The 9,274-nt window shown below is 38.0% G+C and overlaps 1 protein-coding gene across 5 annotated transcripts in view; it reads right to left on the bottom strand.

Moving 5' to 3' along the window:
- Positions 1-2,017: 2,017 nt before the first annotated feature.
- LOC123761307 (uncharacterized) overlaps positions 2,018-9,274 on the bottom strand; it is a 183,572-nt gene continuing 176,315 nt past the window's right edge. For 3 of the 5 annotated variants that reach the window (XM_069328913.1, XM_069328910.1, XM_069328912.1), the window contains 2 exons: positions 5,364-5,499; positions 2,018-3,845 (listed from right to left, as the gene is read on the bottom strand). The gene's annotated coding sequence lies outside the window, so the exon portion shown is untranslated. Of the gene's footprint in view, positions 3,846-5,363; positions 6,482-9,274 lie in introns of all 5 variants that reach the window. The other 2 variants (XM_069328914.1, XM_069328911.1) reach the window with 1 other exon arrangement.

The following is a 9,274-nucleotide window of genomic DNA, read 5'->3' as shown; positions in this document are numbered from 1 at the left end:
ATTTAATCGGACGTAAATTTACGGCGCTCGGGCGGACTCAAGAGAAAATATCGGTCTGATATTTAGTATTAAAACGTACTGTCTAATCGGAGGATGCATTGGATATTCACTAGGACAGTACATAGACGTCAATGTACAGAATATCACATTAAATATTAATAAGGTTTAGTATTTTTCATTATTAGGTAAGTAACATGAAATCTGCCAGTTTTATAAAAATAAATATTTGACAATTAAATAGCAATATCAGCACTATTCATTACAAATTATTCCTCATATTTTACATGATGTTAGGGAAACTTGGGAAGAAAATTTTTACCCTGTACTGCATAGTATTTAATTAACAAGCTGAATAATGTTCAGATTTCAGGGTTGGGCATTAGTACCCAAATTGTCAATAATTAGAATCTATATAAATAAAAATGGAAATGTTCGTTTGTTCATAATCGCTAATCTCCGAAAGTTCTTCACTGATTGCTTTGAAATTTTCACACAACTTTCCATTCGCATCCTAGCGGGTTTTTATATGCATACTATAAAGATGTCATGTCGGTGACAGGAAAAAAATAAGATTTTTTTTAAAAACCTGTGGTTTTCATGTGAGGGAAATATTCGAAACCTCTTTACCGATTGCTTTGAAATTTTGACACAACGTTGCATTTGAATAGGCGTGTGATTTTATATGCCTACTATATACATGCCACACCTGTGACAGGAAGAAAAATACTTTTTATGAAAAACTGCACCATCTGTTGGATGTAGGAGCAACACACACTGTAATATCCGAAATTTCTTCACCAATTGCTTTTAAATTTTGATACAACGTTACATTCGAATACATGCGTGTTTTTATATACCTACTATATAGGTGCCGCACCTGTGACAGGTAAAAAAAATGTCTTTTTTTTTTAAACAGCGCCATCTGTTGCACTTAAGACCAACACACGCTATACTAAATATGTTATGATTCCATTTCAATGTTTTCAATTTCATTGAAAAATTGAATTTTCATTGATTTCGATTTATTTTCATTTTGATTTAATTATTTGGTGTGACATTGCATTGGAATTGAGCTGCGTTGTTTACCATAGCGTTCATTTCGTAAGTATAGTTTATTTTGTTATTTTTTCATTGCTTTTTAAACTGGTTTTCTTATATTTCAGTGATGGGAACATCTGGAGCCAGATTCACAAAGCAGTTACACAAGTAGTTACGAACGTGTACATCTTTCCTCAATCTTTGACGGCTTTGGTTACATTTATTAAACAGTTTACAAGAATGAAACTTGCCAATCAACTGTTGTTATTGTTATAAACATCCTCCTGGTGCTTCGAAGCTCCTTAACTGTTTAATAATTGTAAACAAAACTGCCAAAGATTGAGAAAAGATGTACAGATTCGTAAGTGTTTGCATAACTTCTTTGTGAATCTAGCCTCAGATCATTTAATGTTCCCAATTTTCTGATGGGAACATCAGATCAATTGATCATCAGACGAGAGAGAGGAAAATGGTGGGAAGGACGAGAGGACGTGAGTGGGGGATTGTGGGGAGGACGAGGGGACGGGATGGGGTAATGATGCGGGAGGACGAGGGTACAGGGGAGTTAGGGATGGTGGGACGAGGGGACAGGGTAATGGAGAATGGTGGGGAGGACAAGGGGACAGGGGAGTGGGTGATAGTGGGAGGGGGGAATGGTAGAGAGGACAGGGGAGTGGGAGATACTGTGGAGGACGAGGGGACGGTGGAGTGGGGAATGGTTAGGAGGACGAGGGGATGCTAGAGTAGGGGATGATGGGGGAGGAAAAGGGGACGAGGGAATGAGGAATGGTTGGGAGAACGAGGGGATGGGGGAGTGAGGAATGGTTTCGAGGACGAGGGGACGGGGTAGGGGGGGGGGGGAATTGTGGGGAGAACTGGGAGACAGGGGAAGGTTGCTGTGGATCAGCAACGCACATGTGTTGCTGAGCCACAGCAACGCATTGCTGGGTACAGCTGGTAGGTAATAAAAATGTCAATATTACTTAAAATATTTTCATTTCAATAATTATGAAAAGTACAGTAGGTAACTGATACATAGTGTTGGTTTAAAATTAAACACATATATAATACAGCATGTAAATAAATTACTATAATTTACTAAGAAAAATTACACAAACAGCTTAATATGTCACTAATGTATGACGGAATATTGAGAGCTTCAGGTTTACCCATTACCACTTCCACTTTTCAGAGGGTATTAAAGCTCAGTAAAAGTGGGAAATGAGCAGTTTTGTTGGACAATTTTACAGATTATGAGCTAATGGATATATATATTAGAAGAAACCAATATGAGATGTTCAAGGCAGACAATTTCTATAAGAAACCAAACCTTCTACGGCTGGAATAAAAAAAATCAAGAAAATTAGTAACAATTGTTTGAAAAGCAGACATTATAATCATTACAACACGCACTAGTATAGTAAGGAATATACAGTATTTAAATATTTTCATTCACCTAAGTAGGAAAGATAACATTAACTTATAACCTAACAAAAAACAAAGTAAATCTATACATACCAAGACGTATGGTGAAAATACATTCTGGTTGCTTTAAACTCAATTTGTCATTAAGCATAATAGTGTACAGGTCACTTTTTACAACATGGCAGTTAGGAAAAATAATGTATCTAAAAATTCTTTATATAAGCTGAATAACAAGTGAAAAATAGGGTTATGTTCCTTGGTATGACAATTTTGTACATTTTGTACATATAATTTGTTATTATCAGAGTACATTAAAAATTTAGAATTGGTGATTAGCTCTAGGACTGCTACTTTTATGTGGTATGACAAATAGGTTTACTCTAGTTATATTATATCAAAAATTTTTGATATAACCAAACATGAGGTGTGGTTACAGATGGACTACAGAGACAAAGTCAGTAATTCACTCAGAGCTCGCATGATCACACTGATTATGTGTGAGTGTTGTACTGTGTGTATGGGAGGAATAGTGCTGGTAGCTAGCCATGGGCACTCAATATGTGTTTGGGGGTTGGAGTGAGTTTAGGGTATAAAGTCCACTACGGTTTCACCATAGCCTGTGCTACTTGGAACTTTTGTTCAGAGTATTGTTGTTGTTAAGATTCGCTACCTGGAAAAAAAGTCCCAAGTAGCACGGGCTACGGTGAGCCCATAGTGTGTTCAGAGTAGCTGAATCAAACAACAACAATAATGTGAGTTTAGGTGATACAGATTGTGAAAAAAAATACAGTAAATGGAGGATGGTGTTAGCATGGGAGGGAAGTGGTTGGTAGGAGTGTGTGGGCGATGTGATGGCAGGTGTGTGAGAGTAACTCATGGTTGTCTTTGCCAGATTGGATAAGTGAGCATAACATGATTGTTATGGAAACAATCATACCTATAATAGGTTAAGTAATAATTGTAATTACGAAGCAATAAAATGCTTATTTTAACATACTAAGAAGGTTAGGTAAGGTCGGTGTTTTCTATGAAGCTTTTCAAGGTAAACTAGTATGTCACATATGCACGTATTTAATAAGTCAATATTGACTATACGAAAGTGCGAGAACGGGTTGGTCGGTACACATACCCAACCATCATCTAAATTACTGTCTGCCTGCATGTGTTCTTTGTGTACCACTTGGCTTGTTAAACTTTGTACAGTTTTCTCATTAATCTTTATATCTATTAATTACTTGATATTATCCAGTGATGTGACAGTTTTGTCTCCTCTTGGTAAAACTTAACTTGCACAATTAATTTTGTTTTTAAAATAAGTTTCTATAGGTGGAGTAATTCTCGATATATGTCGCGGCTCCACTGTACAGGAGTGCAAACTGGGCCTGAAAAAGTTAATGTTTCACAGTTATCAATATCATCATTACCTTAATTCTCACTTTCATGGGGTTGGGAAGTATCAACATGAAATAAATAGGAGAGTATATCGGAAAAGGAGATTAAATGACACACCTATGTACCATATCTTTCACACAACATTTTGCAGCATCACACAATCAGCAAAACATTCACATCAGCATTCCACTGTTTTTTGCAAGCCAGGCATAAATTGCTTCTTGCGAGATGTTATTTGGAGGTAGGCCAGATATTTATTGCTGACAAAGTGTTTCCAACCGGCCACATTCCAAACCAGTTATCGTGCACTGTTCATACTTAATACATGCTATCTCATACATCATAATTACGGTAGATCAGAGATGAGAAAATGGGCTTGGCTTTACTGTTATAAATAATACTAATGTTCTCAAGGTTTCCCACATGACCTAGCTTTGTTGACAACCGAAAGATGACAACTGCAACACAAGTCACTCAGCTTATACCAGCCTTGAACTGGCTGTGCATTTTTAAGAATTTAAATTCCATCTGTAATCATTCATTCATCAACTTATTTCACATACAGAGCGTATTTTCTCAAGTAGATACTCGAGAAATAAAGTCAACCAACTGCATTAAATATAGTTTGTATCTAATGAAGAATTATACTATTAAAAATCTGCTTCTTGGGACCTAGCTACAAACTCTTCCAAGTGGTTAGTAATGACAGTGGTGAGAAGGTCAGCAATTTCTGACTAAAATCCCTGGCTAATAGCCACATATGAAAGGTGGCATTATGAAGAGGTGCTTGTGCTACAGACATGTAACTTGTACAGAAAATAAGTGGTCATAAATTAGGAGGAAGCTCAGGAGGAGAATTGGTATATATGTGTGTGTTACAGTGCATCCTTAATATGGCGAATCTCCAGTGATAACAAGTCCCAGGCCTATTCGCCTACTTCACTGAACTGTTCTGTTCTGTTCACTGTTCAGCAAAGTAAGGGGAGTGCAAGTTTTCTTAGTATACAGGTCCAGAGTTAATAGACCTCTGGGAAAGTTGATGAACTTAGCTCATTTACACCATATTTACGAAATAAGATTCAAGGGACTGGATCCTGAAAAATACTTGCAATGAGGTTGAAGTCTCTTTAAGTAGATGACATCTACTAGATCTCCTAGTAGATGTCCATCGTATGATAGGTTGAAATAAGAATTTTGCTTAGTGAAATTAGCCCATAGAGCATGGGAAATATTAGGCTATGAATGGTAGCACACCTACTATTACTAATACTTTTTTTTTGTAAATGAATGAAATTTCACTGTATTATGAGAAAGACCCAGGTATGTTCCATAGCATAATTGCATCATACAAATGCCTCATGAAGGTATCTCCAGTTGCAACAAATCTGGGTTTGTTGCATATAGTTTGCCAAATTGAAATTGCACTGTACCCTGATGTGAATTTGAACATATGTGTACAAGTATTTTATGTCAGGTATATTCAAGATAATGGTGTGAGTGTTAATTACCTCAGAAGTGATAAATTGAGGCCTACTCCTCAATAGTTTCACAACTGTTCGGTAGACATCCACGCGCTGTTCATTCTGCAGTCGCTCAACCACCAAAGTCATGGCAGCCACCAGTCCACATCCTGTCACACCGTCACTGCCAAAGAAGTAAATATGAACTATTTTCTAAATGTCTAGCTGTAATTTTTACGTTTGGACCAAATCGTAATTTACCTGATGGCCAGTTCCTTGTGTCTGTAACTGGAACAGGATTCCCGTGGCTTGTGAAGGCTCTCTAAAATCTTCTCGATTTTCTCCAGGTGTATTGTAAACAATAAGAATATCCTGACTTCAATGGCTTTCATGGGTAAATTGCTCCATATCATTATTATTATTATTAAAAAGAGTTGAAGATTTTCCTGTTGTCTGTCCTGCAGTATTTGTTTTGCAGTGCTCTAGCTGTTGCCTCTCATCACATTATATCTCTTGAAAAGGTATGGATTGGCTTTTTATAACTTGCTCAATACGGTATTTAAAATGTCTGGGTAAAATGTGTCCTGTTATGCTTTCATGCTTTGTTTGAAGGGTCATCAGTTTCCTAGCCTTTAGAGACTCTTGGGATTATTTGTGTATAATCTGTGTTGGATTTTTTAAAATAAGATAGTCTCCAGAAAAAGCCTCCATGCTTGAGTAAAGTAGTACACATTGGTTGTCTCTGGGCAAACTGAAGCAAGGTGTATTAATCGTGGGAATTTCCCAACAAGTATTTCTTAGTATTGTTATTAGATAATTAAATGGACTGTAAGAGTGGACTGTATTAATATTTAGATACTTGTCGAATGTTACCACTTCCACAAATTTGGGAGGTAGACTTAATAATGCTAAATCTACCGTGCATTTAAATATTCAAGAATAAATATTCAATAGTAAATATTCACGGGTAAATAATTTATGAGGTTAGTAGACTAACTACAATTATCATAGATTAAATTTATAGGGCTTAGCTTCGAGCAGGTTAGCAGGTGTACGTCTGATATTCTCCCGAAAGTCAGTCAAATTCCTAGCCTCATCATGGTAGCGTTGCGGACACGTGTGAATCACAAGTTGAGGCGGCTGGCTCCTCGTAGTTTCTCTCCGCACTGTGGAAAATATACACTATAACTTATGTAGTGTCAATATATCTTCAGTTAATCTCCAAGAAAGGGATTAACTGTCTAAAGGACGTAAACTTACTCGGGTTGTTTTGTTTGTCTTGCGGTAACGGCCGGTTATTCTAAAGGGTAAATATGGTCATAAAAACCTATCAAAGAAATAACCACCGACTGAACGCAATGTCCCCTTCATGTATGAAGCTGGCAGAAACGTCTAGGAGTCGTAAGTAGACGGATGCTCCCAAAATAACACGATGCTAATTCGCTCACTTCCACAGGGACCTGCTTGAGTTGTTGATGTGAGCCTCCGTGAGCAAGTGGCGCTCCCTTCTCCCTCTCTCTCTCTCTCTGAGACCGTGAAAATAAGTCACGCCATTCAATTTTATCTTGTTCTCAAACAAGACGGTATAGGCGTCGTTTTATTCCTTAATAACTCACTTCAAATACCAGCAGACAGTTTTCCACTGTTCATATCACCGGATCCAAGAAATTTTAGGTTAAAGCACAAATACAGAGGTGGTATACGTGACGTGAGTTTTATTCCAACCGGAAATCAGCTGATCACGGATGTGGAAATTTCTACCTTGGGATGGAGGCATATTTTGTTTTAGTTAAATTAATACAATTTCCAATCTAAATTACAACGCAAATAAAGCAGAGTTTAGACTGGGTTTAATTAAATTTAAATAAAAATTCATCTCCCTGTGAGGTGGGGCGGCTGACAACAGCAGCCAATGCGGTCTGCTGCATGATGCGAGGAGGACGTGTTGCTCCGCATCTTCGTGTTTGCACGTGGCTGAAGCAGCTAGATGTTGTGAATTTGTTCTTGACTGTTGCAGTGATACAGTGCCTTTGTGTATCGAGGAAATGGCTGAGGCGGTCTGCCTAGGTGATGGAAGATCCTGCACAGGGCCTGGAGAGTGTGACAGTGGAGATGGCAAACAGGATGATACTAGGCCGTATCAAGCAGTAGTCAACAGATATAAACGGCGAAATATTCAAAGACAGCGAGACGGAAATACCAAACCAAAAAATGAAGCCATGCTCAGCAGGACGTGGGAGATGCAGACTAATGGAAGGAAGAGGCTGTTGTTCAGCGTGTCAACTGACTTTTCATCAAAAGCTGGAGTGGACGGTTCGTTTGGCTAAGGAGTTTTTTGAATATGAACCACTATTCAAGGAGGGTCTTCACCGGCCCTACATAACAGTTGGGACAGAAAAGGCTGTGGAACACCTAACGAAGGATGGGTTTGAGAATATTGTGATGGTTACTCCGGAAGAAGGTATGATACACATCAAGGTCATAGTGTTTAAGTATCCAACTTATTTGGATCTTGATTATCTATTGCTCAACAATAATAGTGTTGTTTGGGCAAAGAGGAACAGTGTTCATGGTGAAAAACAAAGTCAGGTTGTTGCCTTGGTAAAGGGTGAGGCTCCAGAAAGAATTTTTGTGCAAGGACTAGGCTACAGGAAAGTTGCAAAATACATTGAGGAGCCCATATTATGCATGAAGTGTTCTCGTTGGGGACATATGGCTTGGAAATGCCAGTTTGACTCCATGTGTCGGTACTGTGGTAAGAAACAAGACTCGAGAGAGTGTAGAGTGAAGATTAAAAACGGTGAAAAAACGTCCCATCTTGTTGCAATTGTCGAGGCAGCCACAATGCTGGTTCCGCATGAAGCCTCATCTGAGAGAATCTAGGACGGGTGCTACAAGTAGGATAGATGTATCCTCGAAGGAAGGAAAGAAGAAAAGCAGCAGGATCATAAAGGAAACAGCTGGAAGCCAATGGCAGCGCCTATGAACAATGTGTGGGAGAAAGGAACGGAGACACTTAAGGCGAGCCTAGGGAAAGTAGGAAATGCAGCTGAAAAAATTAAACCTTGTGGAAACAAGGTTCAGGACAATATAGTGAACTCTGAGGTTGGTACTCATATATTGGAATATCTAAAAAAAACTAGACAAGAGGATTGAGGCATTAGAAAAATTAGTTATGGAGGGTAGACGGGGTGCATATGGTGGTGAAACAGGACGTGAACTGGAAAGTGAAACAGGACGTGAAATGGAAAGTGAAACAGGACGTGAAATAGAAAGTGAAACAGGACGTGAAATGGAAAGTGAAACAGGACGTGAAATGGAAAGTGAAACGTGCGTTGAAGAAAGTAAGGAAGAACATAACGTATTGATTGAGGATAGTCAGGAAAATGAACTTTCTAGTAGTGTTAGCGGTGTTCAACCTTCTGTAGTGACAAATGTTGAAACAAAGGTTAAAGGAAAACGATATAGAGAAATAAAGAAAATAGATATGATATTTGTACTCACTGAATTGTGCGCCCCTCGAGGGACTTGAAATAGAGGGGGGTTAGAAATAGCCTAAGCTACTCTACCCCTTTGAGATGTATCTTTATTCTTGTCTTAATAAACATACTTGAACTTGAACTTGAATAAGGAGTGTAAATTATGTAGTATGCCGCACGCCTACACCTTAGAACATTATGTATTAGAGTGTCAACTTATAACTATAGAAATAAGGAAATAAGTAGTGTACCATATCAAATTGTTTGGATGTGTGATAATGATATGATAGACAGTATACCTAGGAGCTACAAGAATTTTGCCCCAAGAGTGTAACACTTACATGCTGTGCTACTATATTAACCTGCAATGTTAAATGGGATTCTTGTATTGTGATTTGTGTATTTGTGTTGGAAATTTCCAACACTAAATACAACACTGTTGTATTCTCATTAATTAATACTAATTCTACTAATCATTGT

The sequence above is a fragment of the Procambarus clarkii genome, chromosome 22 (genome assembly GCF_040958095.1).
Source record: "Procambarus clarkii isolate CNS0578487 chromosome 22, FALCON_Pclarkii_2.0, whole genome shotgun sequence".
NCBI classification, from domain to species: domain Eukaryota; kingdom Metazoa; phylum Arthropoda; class Malacostraca; order Decapoda; family Cambaridae; genus Procambarus; species Procambarus clarkii.
Note: the sequence above shows the minus strand (reverse complement) of the source record. Positions and strands in the feature narration are given on the sequence as shown.